Source organism: Tachyglossus aculeatus, chromosome 9 (genome assembly GCF_015852505.1).
Source record: "Tachyglossus aculeatus isolate mTacAcu1 chromosome 9, mTacAcu1.pri, whole genome shotgun sequence".
NCBI lineage: Eukaryota > Metazoa > Chordata > Mammalia > Monotremata > Tachyglossidae > Tachyglossus > Tachyglossus aculeatus.
In genome coordinates, this window is record NC_052074.1 from 50,362,197 (window position 1) to 50,379,721 (window position 17,525).

The following is a 17,525-nucleotide window of genomic DNA, read 5'->3' on the forward strand; positions in this document are numbered from 1 at the left end:
TAATTTCTCTTCTCATGTTGATAACGTGCTAAAACTTCCCTAAAATACGATTAAGATAGTAATTGGAAGTCATCAGATTAACTATATACGTATTCCTGGGATTGTGATTTTGCTTTCCCTTTCAACTTTTTGGTCCAAGATTCAGAAGCATTATCTAGGAACAAATTATTCATGGCACTGGGCATCATTAACCTTTGTCATTCTAACATAAGCATCCAGTTAACGATGTTTTATAAGTGTCACCTGACTACTATGCAACAAATAAAAAGTTTATTTTTTGATTCTCAAAAAAAATGAGAAGCTCTTGTGATACTAAAATTTGGGAGGCTGCATGTAAAATTCCACATGGTAAAGGAACACATTTCAATTGAAAGAGTTTCCAAGATTAGATTTTTCTCTGACTACCTGAAAGTAAAAAGAGTATTTTTCACCCAAAGTAATGTTTTCATAATCATCTAAACTAGCCCCTATAAGACTCTTTTTGAGGAATAAAGGATGCACGCAACACACACACACACACACACACTGACACCCCTACCTGTTTCAGGCAAACAATGAGGCTTTATAACCACGATGAGTCTTTCATTTCAGACATGATTAATTAGCAAATATAACACTCACTATAACTCCCATCTCACTCGTCATTGCCTAGATGCACCTACATTTATATTCAATAATTAACAACCAGCAGGAGTGAATCTAGTCTCACTTATTTCAATGAGGTGGGTCAAAATGTTCTAATTCAAGGAAGACTTCACTCATTCCTCAGTCAGAACTAAAATAGAAACCTTGTCACACTGAACTGTCATTATTCCCCCCAGCCCCAGGGGAGAGTTAAATAGTTAGATCAGCATATGCAAAAATAAATAGATTTTGCATTTACTCTAACTGCACTTTCTATCTATGAAATGTAAAAGACTACAGTGCATATGTAGCAAATGATGAGATTGAAGAGATGGTGTACCTAATACCCTCTGAAATGTGATGAATTCAGGAGGTGTTTGATTTACAAAAAAACAAATCCCACTTGTCATGAATATCGCTGAGTTAGTAACAGAAACCTGGGGAAGAAGGAAGAAGGAACTGATAAAAACAGAATGTAAAATTGGAGTACAGGATTCTGAAGCTTGTTGGTACTCATACAAATTATATTAAACACACACGGACAAACACACAAGTAACCACAAACGTAGAACTCTTAAAGACTTTTAAAAAGTAAATTTGCAGTTACATATGACAAAATTAATCTTCAGATTCCACCCACCCCATCCTCCCAAAAATCCAAACTATCAACCTCAATTTAAAAACCTTCCTTATGCATAACAGTAGGAATAGATAGTTCTTGCAGGTTCTTGAGAAATATACTTAAAAAAAAAAACTATCTTGGTCCGGTGCTCCCTTGCTCTTTTGGTTTTATAAATTTAGGATCAAAAACATCAAAGCGGTTTCCAACTCAGACCTAACTTTTAGAGGATCAATGTGACAAGTCTCTCCCTGATAGATGTTTCTCTTGATAAACGACTTGTTCAAAAGAGACATTGTAGCTTTCATTTCCTGACCACAACACACTTTTAATTTGCAACAGCAGAACTGCTAGTGTTAGTACTTTCCCACTTCCCAACCTTTCAGGTTTGTGGCTCTTGTTGTTTTAGGCCACAAATTTTTTAACCAAAACTGAAGATTTTCTTAAAAAAACAGAAAGGAGATGATATTAGTTTCACCTAAGTTTATATTGAAAACAAAACTTTTAAAGAACACAAATCTCCGATTTAAGTGGTCAACATTTGTATAGCGGACATTTACAAAACCACATTGTGGTTAAGTAATGAGCAGAGATTGGGGGGAAATGCACATTTCAATCTGCAGTTCAATGTCATGGATTATCTGATCATCTAACCCCAACATGTTTTTTACATATTATTGTAATCATCATTATTACTACTACTATTCAGAAACCACATTTAACTAGCAATACGGTGTCCAGTCAAAACCATCCAATTTCAGCTCTCAGCACATTGTCCGAGCTCCGATTTAAAATTTATAAATGTAATATCCTCCTCATCACAAGCAGCAGACCAATCTGCTCTGAATATATATTACAGCTTTAACATCACAGAGGGGAAATCTCCCATCTGGCAATCTCATTTGCTCCAACAGCTCCAGAAAAAAAAAAAAAGCTGTGTTCTTTCCTCTTTAAAACATTTCTCAGGGCAAAATTCTGGGCATCTACAATAAACAGTCGTCTTATTGATGCCTCCAAAGTCAACAAGTTCCAAATGCAAAATTCAACCAAATCATCGCTATCATATAGGCGTCCTGGGGGAATGTTCAGCTATATAGTCACCTATAGAGTCAAACTAGAAGTGGACATTGGGCAACTGCTCTTTCAATCCCTTTCCTCTCATTCGGATTTGCGTTATGAGAGCAACGACCGCACTACAGACCCCTAGCTGCTTCGACCCATCGTCACTTCTCTATTTCTTCTCTTTTGTGCTTTTTTTTTTTTTTGCAACAACACGGTTGAAAGTGGACATACCCTTCGGTTGTGCAAAATACTTTAATATCTTTTTGCTGTTGTTTCGCTCAGTCTTAATTGAAGATCTGGAAGTGCACACACTGCACTGCAACAAGAGCTACTGAAATCCCCCACGCTCCATTTTATCTGACCTTTTTTTTTTGTAGAGAGAGAGAGAGAGAGAGAGAGAAAGAGAGAGAGCGGTTAAAAATGAAGTCAATTTCAGTGTCCGATTATTTCATTCTGTTACACGTTAAAAGTAAAAGCAGGGAGAGGCAGGCAAGCACAAGCCAGAAGGGGGGAAAAAAAACCCAACAACAACAACACACGCACTCTAGTTATCATGACACAGTAAACAATTGATCAAATTGGATTTTTGTTTACATGCAAAACATACCCTCCATACGCTCACCAATAAGCCTACACACTCACACTCGGAGGAACTGATTACTCCATAAAGTCAAATCCGGAGATAGCAGAGAAAGAGTCAATTGATATTAATGACTTGGGGGAGGAAAAAAAAAACCACTATATTTAAACTGTGTGTGTACATATATATTCATTAGGAAATGTTCCAATCCTCCCCCCTCCGCCCCCACATCCGCGCACATCCCCGTCTAAAATCATTTTTGAGTTTTGTTCATTTACATATCGCTTAAGTTCCAAGGTGTACACAGTGCATTACTTGAAACATGCAACTTTGGGACTGCAACTAAGATCAGTACAATGGAAGGAATTGATATTATAATCAAAACTGGAATGATAAACAAATTCTAGCAGGGAGAAAATAATGCACCAGTGTAACAATCGAAGATTTCTATATCAACATCAAGTAGTTATTGTTAGCATATATTTACATGCAACATCCCCAGTGATTTTTCATGCTATTTCATTTGTCTTTCCTATTTGGATGCAAAGGAAGTAGATCCCAAAACTGACATACCATAAACACTGCTGCTACTGATCATTTCTTGCTGGCAGCACAAAAAGCTGAATTGGATTTCTCACAAGCAGGAATTCCAAAGGTTGCTTTTCATTAAAGCCACTTTTCCTCTCAGCTATCAAATGTCACTGCCTTGAAACGTGGGCCCTTTCGTCAGGTATTCATTTAACCTACATGCATATAATTAAGTGGGAAAGCAACATCAACAAAAAGGGGATCTCAGATCACAAGAGAAGAAAGAAAGGAAAAAAAAGCACATGACCAGGAATGCAAGTCCATGTCAATTTCACTCACTCCCATTGAAACTAACAAGAGCTCCAGGGAGGACAGTAATAGGATCAGTGGATTGTATATACCATTAAATTATACATCTTTCTCTCCCGTTCCTAGCCAACAATACGCCCACCACGCTGCACCCCCTCCAAGATGATGGGCTTACATTTTACTGCAACCGATCCTCTGACATTTTCACGTCCCCGCAGATAACAGATTGTAATTTAACCTCTTAACTTTTTTTTTTTGCAAGATTCTTATTTACACTTCTTATTTACTCAGAAGTTAGTTCCCAAAGAAAGTCCCGCCCCACCCTCGGCTCCACTTTCTTAATTTTTTTTAAGTAAAAACGCAATAACAAGTAAATCCAATTAAGAGGAAAACGGGAGGCTTGCAATCTCGAACTCTTAATCTCCCACTATTGTTAGCAATGATTAAGCAGCCAAAATATGCATCACAATGTTTCGGGGCTACTTTCCACGTTACAACTGGGCAGCGGGTTGGATGTTTCGTATAAACGACTGCAAATTCAATTAAATGTTTACGTTCCAAATCGGCGATCTCTTTTTTTTCTTGCGGGTCTTGGATTATATTTAGATTTTTTTAAAAACACACACACACACACAAATTTCGGCTGGTGGGAGGAAAACGGCAAAGATCCTCTTACCTGAATGCGTGGTACGGGAACCCGATAGGTTAGAGTAGCATCGATCCGATGTGTTTGCTGATGAATGGGAGCTCGGGTTAAGTGAAGGTGCCTATGATTTGAAATCATTCCAAGTTTTTGAAGGGAAGACTGACTGCAGCCTCTGCCATGTTGGAATTTCAAACCCAAAACAGCTGCTTGGAAGGAGCCAGCATGCCAGAGGCTGAGCGCAGGCGCACAGCGCCGCCGAGCCAAATTCAAATCACTTTCACACTAAGAGCCAAAGATCAGTTTTCAAAGGAGAGGGAGGGAGAGAGAGGGAGGGAGCGGGCGGAGGCGAGACAGGGGGGTGGAGAGGAGAGGGAAGGGGAGGGGAGACACAGAGGAGAGGAGGGAGAGGGAGAGGCTGGGCCTGGGCTGCTGGGGATGGAGCTGGGCTGGGCTGGAAGTGGGACTGGGGCTGGAGGTGGGGCTGAGCTGGTGGGGTTGGGCCTGGGCTGGAGGTGGAGCTGGGCTGGTGGGGTTGGGGCTGGGCTGGAGGTGGGATTGGGATGGGAGGTGGAGCTGGGACTGGGGATGGAGGTGGAGCTGGGCTGATGGGGTTGGAGCTGGGCTGGAGGTGGGACTGGGGTGGGAGGTGGAGCTGGGCTGGTGGGGTTGGAGCTGAGCTGGAGGTGGTACTAGAGCTGGAGTGGGGCTGGGACTGGGGGTGGAGCTGGGGTGTTGGTGGGACTGGGGCTGGAGGTGAGCTGGGCTAGTGGGGTTGGAGCTGGGACTGGGTTGGGCCTGGAGGAGGAGTTGGGGCTGGGCTGGAGGTGGGACTGGGGTGGAGGTGGGACTGGGGGTGGAGGTGGGATTGGAGTTGGAGCTGGGCTGGAGGTGGGACTGGGTTGGGCCTGGAGGTGGAGTTGGGGCTGGGCTGGAGGTGGGACTGGAGTTGGAGCTGGGCTGGAGGTGCGACTGGGGCTGGAGGTGGGACTGGGACTGGAGGTGGAGCTGGGACTGGGTTGGGCCTGGAGGTGGAGTTGGGGCTGGGCTGGAGGTGAGACTGGAGTTGGAGCGGGGCTGGAGGTGGGACTAGGGGTGGAGGTGGAGCTGGGTTGGTGGGGTTGGAGCTGGGCTGGAGGTGGAACTGGGACTGGAGGTGGAGTCGGGCCTGGGCTGGAGGTGGGACTGGGGGTGGAGGTGGAGCTGGGCTGGTGGGGTTGGAGCTGGGCTGGAGGTGGGATTGGGGGTGGAGGTGGAGCTGGGCTGGTGGGGTTGGAGCTGGGCTAGAGGTGGGACTGGGACTGAAGGTGGAGCTTGGACTGGGTTGGGCCTGGAGGTGGAGTTGGACTGGGTTGGGCTGGGCTGGAGGTGGGACTAGAGTTGGAGCTGGGCTGCAGGTGGGACTGGAGGTGGAGGTGGGACTAGGGCTGGAGGTGGAGCTGGGACTGGTTTGGGCCTGGAGGTGGAGTTGGGGCTGGGCTGGAGGTGGGACTGGGGGTGGAGGTGGAGCTGGGCTAGTGGGGTTGGAGGTGGGACTGGGACTGGAGGTGGAGACTGTTGGGCAGGGACAGCAGCAGCAGCAGTAACAGGCAGAGCTGAACGTGTGCAGGTTCCGAGTCGCACCCTTCGCCAGCCCCGGAGCCCGGGAGCCGGATGGGCCCGGCGGATTCGTCCGGTTTGGGGGCGTTTATCCGCTCCAGCGGCCCCGGGGACCGGGGTCGGCTGCCCACGTGCTGTCCACGACGACCGGGACCAAAAGGGTCCGGGGACGAGGGTCGTCCTCCACTAGCCACCAATGCTGCTGCTGCTGCTGCTGCTGGCTACTGCCCCCTCTCCACCCCATGTTGCCAACTTGTACTTCCCAAGCGCTTAGCACAGTGCTCTGCACACAGTAAGCGCTCAATAAGTACGAAGATCCCCTTTACCCTTCCTCCCGAAATATTTGGATTATTTGAGGCCAGCCGGCACAGCCTATATGTCTGAAGTAAATGAATTAGAGAATTAGGCCTTACTGAGAGCTCACCTCCTGCAGGAGGCCTTCCCAATCAATCAATCGTATTGAGTGCTTACTGTGTGCAGAGCACCGTACTAAGCGCTTGGGAAGTACTAGTTGGCAACGTATAGAGACGGTCCCTACCCAACAGTGGGCTCACGGTCTAGGAGGGGGAGACAGAGAACAAAACATATTAACAAAATAAAATAAATAGAATAGATATGTACAAGTAAAATAAATACAGTAATAAATACGTACAAACATATATACAGGTGCTGTGGGGAAGGGAAGGAGGTAAGGCGGGGGAGAAGAAAGAGGGGGCTCAGTCTGGGAAGACCTCCTGGAGGAGGTGAGCTCTCAGTAGGGCCTTGAAGGGAGGAAGAGAGCTAGCTTGGTGGATCTGGGGAGGGAGGGCATTCGAGGCCCAGACTGAGCCCCGTCCTTCCTCCCCGTAATAATAATAATGGCATTTATTAAGCGCTTACTATGTGCAAAGCACTGTTCTAAGCGCTGGGGAGTTTACAAGGTGATCAGGTTGTCCCACGGGGGGCTCACAGTCTTAATCCCCATTTTACAGATGAGGGAACTGAGGCCCAGAGAAGTGAAGTGACTTGCCCAAAGTCACACAGCTGGCAAGTGGCAGAGCCAGGACTTGAACCCATGACCTCTGACTCCAAAGCCCAGGCTCTTTCCACTGAGCCACGCTGCTTCAGGGATGGGAATGCTTCCCTTCCCCACAGCACCTGTATATATGTTTGTATCTATTACTCTATTTGTACATATTCTATTTATTTTATTTTGTTAATATGTTTTGTTTTGTTCTCTGTCTCCCCCTTACAGACTGTGAGCCCACTGTTGGCAAAGGACCGCCTCTATATGTTGCCAACTTGTACTTCCCAAGCGCTTAGTACAGTGCTCTGCACACAGTAAGCGCTCAATAAATACGATTGAATGAAAATGAATTAGAAAAGCTTAGTTGTTGCATTTCTGGACCTGAGCATAAATACGTAGAGGAAAAAAAAAGCCCAGTTCCTTTACCATGATTATTTTCTTGAAGAAAACCAACGGGCAGTAAGCTTCTTGAAGCTTACGTTGGATCCTGAAATTTTTATCATGAATACTATTCTATTGATTTTATTTTGTTAATATGTTTCTTTTTTGTCTTCCCCTTCTAGACTGTGAGCCTGCTGTTGGGTAGGGACCGTCGCTATATGTTGCCAACTTGTACTTCCCAAGCGCTTAGTACAGTGCTCTGCACACAGTAAGCGCTCAATAAATACGATTGAATGAGTGAATGAATGAAGTAAATGAATTAGAAAAGCTTAGTTGTTGCATTTCTGGACCTGAGCAAAAATACGTAGAAGGAAAAAAAAAGCCCAATTCCTTTACCATGATTATTTTCTTGAAGAAAACCAATGGGCAGTAAGCTTCTTGAAGCTTATCATGAATACTATTCTATTGATTTTATTTTGTTAATATGTTTTGGTTTTTTGTCTGTCTCCCCCCTCTAGACTGTGAGCCCGCTGTTGAGTAGGGACCGCCTCTATATGTTCATTCATTCATTCAATCGTATTTATTGAGCGCTTACTGTGTGCAGAGCACTGTACTGAGCGCTTGGGAAGTACAAGTTGGCAACATATAGAGACGGTCCCTACCCAACAGTGGGCTCACAGTCTAGAAGGGGGAGACAGACAACAAAACATATTAACAAAATAAAATAATTAGAATATTTACAAATAAAATAGAGTAATATAAAATAGAGTAATATAAAATTAATAGAGTAATAACTTGTACTTCCCAAGCGCTTAGTACAGTGCTCTCCACACAGTAAGGGCTTAATAAATTATGAGAAGCAGCGTGGCTCAGCGGAAAGAGCCCGGGCTTTGGAGTCAGAGGTCATCAATCAATCAATCAATCGTATTTATTGAGCGCTTACTATGTGCAGAGCACTGTACTAAGTGCTTGGGAAGTACAAATTGGCAACATATAGAGACAGTCCCTACTCAACAGTGGGCTCACAGTCTAAAAGGGGGAGACAGGTCATGGGTTCGAATCCCTTCTCTGCCGACTGTCAGCTGTGTGACTCTGGGCAAGTCACTTCACTTCTCTGTGCCTCAGTTCCCTCATCTGTAAAATGGGGATGAAGACTGTGAGGCCCCCTGGGGGCCAACCTAATCACCTTGTAACCTCCCCAGCGCTTGGAACAGTGCTTTGCACATAGTAAGCGCTTAATAAATGCCATTATTATTATTATTAATAAATACGATTAAATGAATGAATGAACTGCCCGTGCCCAGCGCCTCTCCGGGCCTCACCACCCCCCCAGGAAAACAACTTTGGGCTGTGGAGAAGACGCCACTTCGGAAGGCGTCCAACGAAGCCCCCTCCCCCCGGTCCTACTCCCTTCCCCCTCCCCAAAACGCCGCGATGAACCGATCGCCGATACCGAAGGATCAATAACGAAGGATCAAGAATCAGAGAAGCAGCGTGTCTCGGTGGAAAGAGCCCGGGCTTTGGAGTCGGAGGTCGTGGGTTCAAATCCCGCCTCCGCCAGTTGTCAGCTGGGTGACCCTGGGCGAGTCACTTCTCCGGGCCTCAGTTCCCTCATCTGGAAAATGGGGGTGAAGACCGTGAGCCCCCCACGCCGTGGGACAACCTGATCCCTATGTAACCTCCCCAGTGCTTAGAACAATGCTTTGCACGTAGTAAGTGCTTAATAAATGCCATTAAAAAAATAGATAACGGGCCGGGCCTGGCCGCTGGGGACAGGGCCTGTCCCTCTCGGCCGCTGAATTGTACCAGCCAAGCGCTTAGCACAGTGCTTTGCGCGTAGAAAGCGCTCCATTCATTCAATCGTACTGTTTGAGCGCTTACTGTGTGCTGAGCACTGTACTAAGCGCTTGGGAAGTACAAGTTGGCAACATATAGAGACAGTCCCTACCCAACAGCGGGCTCACAGTCTAGAAGGGGGAGACAGACAACAAAACGTATTCACAAAATAAAACAAATAGAATAAATATGTACAAGTAAAATAGAGTAATAAATATGTACAAAGATACATATATTCATTCATTCAATCGTGTTTATTGAGCGCTTGCTGTGTGCAGAGCACTGTACTAAGCGCTTGGGAAGTACAAGTTGGCAACATATAGAGATGGTCCCTATGCAACAGCGGGCTCACAGTCTAGAAGGGGGAGACAGAGAACAAAGCAAAACATATTAACAAAATAAAATAAATAGAATAAATATGTACAAATAAAATAATAGAGTAATAAATATGTACAAACATATATATATACGCAGGTGCTGTGGGGAGGGGAAGGGGGTAAAGCGGGGGGGATGGGCTCGATCAGTACGATTGGACGTATAATAACGATGATAGCATTTGTTGAGCGCTTACTATGCGCAAAGCACTGTCCTAAGCGCTGGGGGTTACAGGATGAGGATGCAAGGAGATCAGGTTGTCCCACGTGGGGCTCCCAGTCTTAATCCCCATTTTACAGATGAGGGAACTGAGGCTCAGAGAAGTGAAGTGACTTGCCCAAGGTCACACAGCAGACGTGTGGCGGAGTTGGGATTAGAACCCATGACCTCTGACTCCCAAGCTCGGGCTCTTGTCACTGAGGGGTGGGAGGACGAAAGAAACGCGTCGTCTGGGCCTCAGGGTGTCTTTTGTCCGGAATATAAACGTTTAAAACACACAGACACACACATTTCCCGGGCCCCTCAAGCTGGATGTTAATGTGCTTCCATCCAGGCCCTTCACCAGGCAGCGACAGCTCAGTGGGTTTTGGGTTTTTTTGTATTTTTTTTTCTAACTAAATCACCCCCGCCGCCTCCCCCTCATTCACACTTCCAGAGGCGGCCGCGATGGCCTTCAAATCCATCTCATTCTGGACCAGTCAACCATCCAACTGCGATGATAAAAGCAAACAATAACATTTGGTCGCGATGTCGACGAGATCATGTGGCCGGCAAACTTCCCGAAGAATTGCGATGAGGGCATCAGCTATGACTTGAACTGATAAAAGCGGTTGGGTTTATTATGCTCTGGCCTGGAAGACACCATCCAGCAGAGCCCAGAATCGAGAAGGGAAAACTGCAGATCAATTCAACCTGAGAAGGAAAAGGCTGATGCTAAAAATGCACCTTGTTTCTCCCCGGGGGGAGAGAGGGGAAAATAAAAACTTGTGATGATGCTTGCCTTCGGCTAAGGGCATCTTTCAAATGTGATCTCTCCCAAACTGCCTTTAGCATAAGTATCAAGTCATACCTGATTTTTTTCCCTCCCACTTGCTTTTCCAAATCAGAGGAGTGAACGATAGCAAATGTTTTAGTTTTGAGAATAGAACATAAATAGAAACCTATTCAGGAGCTCACTAGTTGGCGAGTAGGAGGGGGGGAGAGAGGAGGGATCAGAGTTTCAGTTTAAATGGATTTACCCTTCCAATGAATTTCTTTCTCCCTCCCCTAGAAACGAAGCACGGCAACGTAGAACAGTGAATGTGGATTGGAAAACCATGTTAAAAAAAAAGTTGTCAGCAACCTAGTGTGTACCACGAAGTACTCGGGAGGTACCCAGCGCTTAGAACAGTGCTTTGCACATAGTAAGCGCTTAATAAATGCCATCATTATTATTACTCATGCAGGAGAGTGAGAATCCTGCTGGATTGGGTGGAGCTGAATATGAAAACTAAGAAACATCATTTCAAGAGGTTACTGCCTGTGTTAGTGATGTCTTTAGGAATATTAACCAGGAAAAGCTGATGCCCATTGAAAATCAGAAATATCCACTTCTGTCCCCCTTTCCAGTAAAGAAAAGATCCTACTTCAACAGCTCTTTAATATGCTTTTTCCAGTCGTGTTTTATTTATAACTCTGTGTAAACCAAATATTAAAAAAGAGAATAAAAAAAACCTAGGGCCAAGAGCTCATATTCTCAACAGAGATCAGGGTCAAAAGCATGCTTTACAATAGCTTTGATCCAGCTACTCTCCCTAAAAAATGATTTCTCATCTCTGAAACATTATAGTGTAAATTAAACAAAAGGGCTATTAACTAGATTGCTCCTAGAGTTTTTTTTAACTCTCCTTATGTATTCATGTGCTAAACATCTTGTATCATACTTTCAAAAGACACCTTATAAAATCGCTCATTTAACCTCCAAATTAATATAATTAACTTTGAAGCCCAAGAAAGGGAAAACTAGTTAATAGAATGTGGTATATATTTACAAGCAGTTGTCAAAATCGTATGAAATCACACACTCCCAGATAAAGATTTGCTTAATGGAATATACATCACAGTATCTGCACATCTGATAAGATCCAGGACTTAATTGTCATTGTTTCAAGAAATATGTCTAGCCCTTTTTGGAAGGGCTAAGAATAAAGATCGCTGTGTTGCATGGCTGAACGGTTGCTTTAAGCAATGAAGCTAATATCTCCTCATGAAGATAAATTGCTTTTTATAGTAAAATAGGTATATGTACTGTCTAGCATTTTTTTGCTTTACCTATTTTCAACCAATGGTGAGTTGTCATGCCAAAAGTGCATTTTTCTCAAACTTTGATGTAAATGGAGCCTGCCTGAAATTCATCTTTAACAATATACTTTTTGAGATTTAGTCACAAGCTTTCATTAAGATAGTGTCCTAGCACTCAGTGCACAATACTTTAAAAGCATTCCCCCTCTTTATTGGGGGAATAGAAACTTTATCATTTAGAATTGATTTTTGGTGGTCTGGCATACTCTTTCTGTCCACCTTCCAAACTCTGTCCACCTTCCACTTTCCAGTATACGTACCACATAAGTGTGAAGAAAAAGGATTGACAAAATCGCTAATTTGGAGATGTGAATAAAAGTCTTGCAGATAGCTGCTGGCCTGACTGTTCAGGGAGAATAGAGATTTTTCCAAGTCAATTACAGTAAAGGTTTTTGTCTTGTTTCTACTTGGGGTTGTTTCCTGCCTTGCAAAAAAAATAGACTGGAGGTGGGGAATGGGTCACTAAAACAAAAACAAAACTGTCCTTATTTGCCAAGTTGTATTGACTAAAACTTGATTTCCCTGGAACTACTAAACCCAGTTCAATTAATTCATGCAACGTCCTTCTGTCATCATCTCAAATTGAAGGCCAGCATATCGTAATAAAACTATCAGATTCAGAACTACGATGATATCAAAAGACTATCTCTGTTCCTGCATATGGTTATGCCCTAGACATTTTCCACTTACAGTTCACGAAACCCAACAACATGAAGCAGCATGACCTAGTGGATAGAGCACGGGCCTGGGAAGTCAGGAAGAACTGGACTCTAAACCCAGCTCTGCCACTCGTCTGCTGTGTGACTCTGGGCAAGTCACTTAACTTCTCTGTGCCTCAGTTACCTCATCTGTAAAATGGCGATTAAGTCTGTGAGCCCCATGTGGGACATGGACTGTGCCCAACCTGACTACCCCAGGGCTTAGAACTGTGCCTGGCACATAGTAAGCATTTAACAAATACCATAAAAGCAAAAAACAAACAAAAAACCCCTCAGCAGATATTTGAATATTGCAAAGTAGTAATACAAAAATCTATCCTACTAAGCTTACATGAAATTGCCATTTGTTTTTTTAAGATCAGCATTGATCTCTGAGACCATTATACAGAGGAATCTTTCTTCATCATATATGATCTGCTAATAATACTACAAAAAAATCCAAAACCTTGACCTTAAAGTGATACAATTGCACAACTTAATCAGAATTGAAGTTGAGTTCAAATGCTGCACCATTGTATCAAGGAGGTCAACAAGGACTCCACCCATGTCAAAGAGGGAGATAACTACAAAATCATTACAACTATCACTAACTGCCAGGGTTCATAATCAGCAATTGTACATTTATCCTGAACTGTTTTTCTCCTTTTTTCTTTTTTTTAGTGGAAAAACACAGTTGATGTCCTCTCGCCTTCATTTTTATGTTTTTATCTATCCTTGGTCCTAAAAACTAAATGGAAAGATGGATCCATTTTCCTGCTAGTCCCTCCCAGTCACTTTGGAAATATGTTTCTTGGTGACTTTGTGGAATTTAAAAAAAAATTGTGTAAAAATTCATCAATACTGTATATTAGTTTCCTAAACCCCCAGTTTTGTTTAATGGAAGTAGTGTTAAAAACACAGGAGAAAAGTAAATAGAGTTATTTCTTGACCTTGTAAAATAATATTTCCATTCACATTTGATTTTTCCCCATACTCTACAATCAGGCCCACCAAAGACTGTACTTTAAGGCTAGCAGGTGTTTCATTTTCAAGACAGAAAATGACTGAAGATGAGAAAAGTCCCTCCCTGGAGTGTGTTTGAGCAACCAAAACAGGTAAAGTGCATTTAGGCTTTTATACATGTCAAAACTAGATGCACATTTCCTCCATTTAAAGTATGTAAAAGTTTTCCAAATGGGGCTTTTAATTCATTTAAAACTGCATTATGTTAGGTGGGCTGTTGGTGCTTTGAATTAATGTGCAAGCTGTTAATCTCTGTAGACCTGGATTTAAAATTAGACAAAGCAATAATTAGTTTGGCACCATCATTTCACTACCCAGAGGGTAATAATGTAGGTCATAAAATACTACAGCCTGGCAGAAGTTTTTTGTACAAAACAAGGATCAAGTATTGGGGCTTGGGGGCGGGGGGGGGGGGGGCGCGAAAAATTAAAACTGATTGTCATTGGGAAGCATAATGGCTGGGCTTTTGATGTGTTCCACTTCTACTAAAGGGACCCAGGTGCAGACATTCTTATATAAGCTTTTGCTGTCTCGAGCTGGAAGGTGATTTTTTTTTCTCTGTTAAATGATACAAAGAAATCTCCATAGCCTCTTTTCATGCACTGCCTTTCGGTAACATTTTTTCCATAGTAGATTTGTGATGAAATCCACAGACTGAGGATTGCAAATGATCCGCACCATTCACTCCGATAATTTTTGCCAATCAGTTTGTCTTTCCGAAAAATTACAAAGATGATGCACGATAAACATTTTTTAAACATATTAAAGTAGCGTATTCAAGCGAATGCTTACTATATGTATCTTGATTTGTTTTTGTGGCAAATGACTACTGGCAACATCAATAATTCAAGAACAGAAACAATGAAAATACAGAAGAATTGCATTTGGATACCTCTTCCTGTCAATCATTCTTGCCAGATTCCTATTTAAACTTCATGAAAATTAGGAAGTAGTCAGGCCTGAGATCTAGCCTGAAGTGTTAGTAATAGTAGTTTATTCTTTAAACGGTTCAGCGTCTTCTGAGCTTTCCTTTAACGCAAAGAACTCTAGGGTCTTGATATATCTTAATTCTTAAAGCTAAGAAAATGATATTTTAATATCAGCAAACTGGCTTCATCCAATAGCTATGGTTTTTGTTTGGGGTTTTTTTGTATGGTAGATACCGCAATATGCATACATGTGCACACCCATATATAGCTAAAAGCATTATCTAGCTCTAGGTGCACCATGCATTACACCCTCAATGTTATAGATAAATATATTCATAAATCATTAAAGTTGGGCTTTTATGTGATGTGAGCCACTGATACAAACTTGCTAATGATAATTATAGAACTGATGCTGATTTAGTCATTTCAAAAAAGCCATGGAGGCATAATTAGTGTCTGAATGGCCTCAATATTGCATTATTAGGAGGCTAGGGTGAAACTTGAAATGAGAACATCAAGGCTGATAAGAGAAAAGAAAACATGAAATACATACATAATTCATTCTAAGATATTATAAAGGTTTATAACCAGAAACAATAATTTGCAGAAAGCATCTCATGTACTGGAACCAACTGCAATCATTTGGTCAACCTGTTAGAGATCAAATAGTATATTCTTGGCTATTCTCAGTGGTATCTCTGTAATAAAGTAGTAGCAAACAGACACTGTTTGCTTCTGGTCACTTTTAAAGAATGTTCAGTTTATCAGTAGGGACTTTAATCTCAACGTTAATAGAGTGCAAAAAGAGCACTGTTTCTGCAATTCTGTCCTTCGGGCCACAAGGCATGAACATTTTTACATTTAAAAGAAGAAAAAATACGTTTCACCTTCTAAAATCATTAAGTGCATTTTTTTCTTCCAAATCCCCTTCCTAACCTCTCTTGTAGTACTTTCTCAGATAAAGCATACCTTCTTCTACCCTTGCTTCTCAGTCATCACATGTATTACAACCCCTTGTCTCCCTTTCCTGAGTTACTTTCTGATAAAGCCTCTTCTCTGACATACTTCACAATCATCACTACCGCTGAGAACGTGCAGAATATTTATGCAGGCTCCACCGATTCGGACCCCTGCCAAGCTAACCATTATCCAGTGACCTGGTATGCTGGTTACCTCCAACACCATCCCTCTGAAGTCCACTTTTCGGTGCTCCTTCCTTCAAGGGGGTAACAGAAAGGATGAGTTACCCATATTAGGCAAAGAAGTGTGCTACGTTCACAGCCATTATTTCTGATTAGCTCTGGTACACTTAGAATCAGGCAAAAGATGCTTTTTATAGGCCTGGCAAAGAAAACTGCTATCCAGATATCCTTTCTAACAAGACAAATCACTTTGGTGAATTCACTTTTGTCTCACGAAAATAAATCCTGACTCTGATCATCTTCAAATGCGAGAAGAGTTCCCTTGAGTAGAAGTCTTTCGTTTTAAAACAATCTCATCCAACACTGGGTGGGCTTCTTGAGGACTACCGAGTGATTCGTGGCCCTCAAACACCCACTGTTATAGTGGAAGCTCCATCTTCCCTGGTTGGCAGCAGGAATGGAGGCCAGGAGAAGTGATGGTCACAGAACACGGAAGGGACAAGTTGGCTTTAAGAAACTGTGAAGCTTAGAGGACAGAGTTGGAAGACAGGATTTCAAACTTTAACTAGGCACTGAATTATTGCCTAACCCTCTGCCTGGGTTTCTCCATTGGGCCAACCATGGAAATCCTAGTAGTGCTCACTAGCTACTATATTACAGGAAAATTCAGATATAATGCATGCTGATAACCGATTTTGAAATCTTAAGACGAAGCAAGCCATGCCATTATTTAAAAAACAAGTATGGAACTGAGAAACATGAGATAATCCTACCCCACGCTGTCATTGGGTCCAATCTGGTGTCCGTCAACCAAGGGAAAGCATGAAGAACTTGGAAAATGTCTTGAAGAGAGAAATAGGAAATAATCAGATTAATAATTTGACCCCGTGAGGAAAGGCTAAAAGAAGGAAGTGGAATTAATACAGGGATGACTCGGGCTGGAAGATTGGGAAAGGCAGGAAGTGGGGAAGATTTAATATTGATTGGTTGATCTGAGGCTCTGGGCTCCGCTTCTACTGAGAATGGACAGGAGGAATTGAGTTTAAACTGCAGTGGACAGGAGTTAGGATAGATAAAAGGTAAAATGAGCAAACTGCCATTTGTTAAATATTGGAATGGGCTAGCAGAAGAGCTTTCTAGTAGAGGATGCACTGATGAATTGGGCTAGAGAGTGTCTTTAAGATTATAAAGTGCATGTCTGAGCAATAATAAAATACTGAACATTTTTCACATTATGAAGCATTCCACATAGACCAGTCTCTGTATTTCTTTCCACACATTCTCCCTACTTTCTTCTTGAATGAAATATTTAAAAGTTTTTGAAAAGGAAAGGGAGGAAGAATTTCACCAAAAATGTAAGGTTGTCAAAATGTTGGACAATTAAAGGCCATATCTTGCTTTTCGGAAATATCTGTATATATGGTTACAGGAAAAGAACATTATATTAAAAACAATAAATAAAAATGGAAATTTTTAAAGAAAAGTATTTTCAAATGAAACAATTTCTGAGCCTGCCCTGCCAGGTGGTGATTAATAAATTATGCTTGGTAACAGTTCTGGCCCACTGACTCTTAAATATGTATTTTTTTTCTAATTTTGTAACTGGAATAATAATAATAATAATAATAATTTTGGTATTTGTTAAATGCTTACTAAGTGCAAAGCACTGTTCTAAGTGCTGGGGAGGATACAAGGTGATCAGGTTGTCCCATATGGGGCTAACAATCTTAATCCCCATTTTACAGATGAGGTACCTGAGTCCGAGAGAAGTGAAGTGACTAGCCCAAAGCCACACAGCTGACAATAATAATAATAATAATAATAATAATAA

At 42.4% G+C, this 17,525-nt stretch overlaps 1 protein-coding gene across 1 annotated transcript in view; it reads right to left on the minus strand.

Moving 5' to 3' along the window:
* FIGN (fidgetin, microtubule severing factor) overlaps positions 1-4,521 on the minus strand; it is a 121,673-nt gene extending 117,152 nt beyond the window's left edge. Inside the window, exon 1 of the mRNA XM_038751490.1 lies at positions 4,399-4,521. The gene's annotated coding sequence lies outside the window, so the exon portion shown is untranslated. The remainder of the gene's footprint in view (positions 1-4,398) is intronic.
* Positions 4,522-17,525: the final 13,004 nt, after the last annotated feature.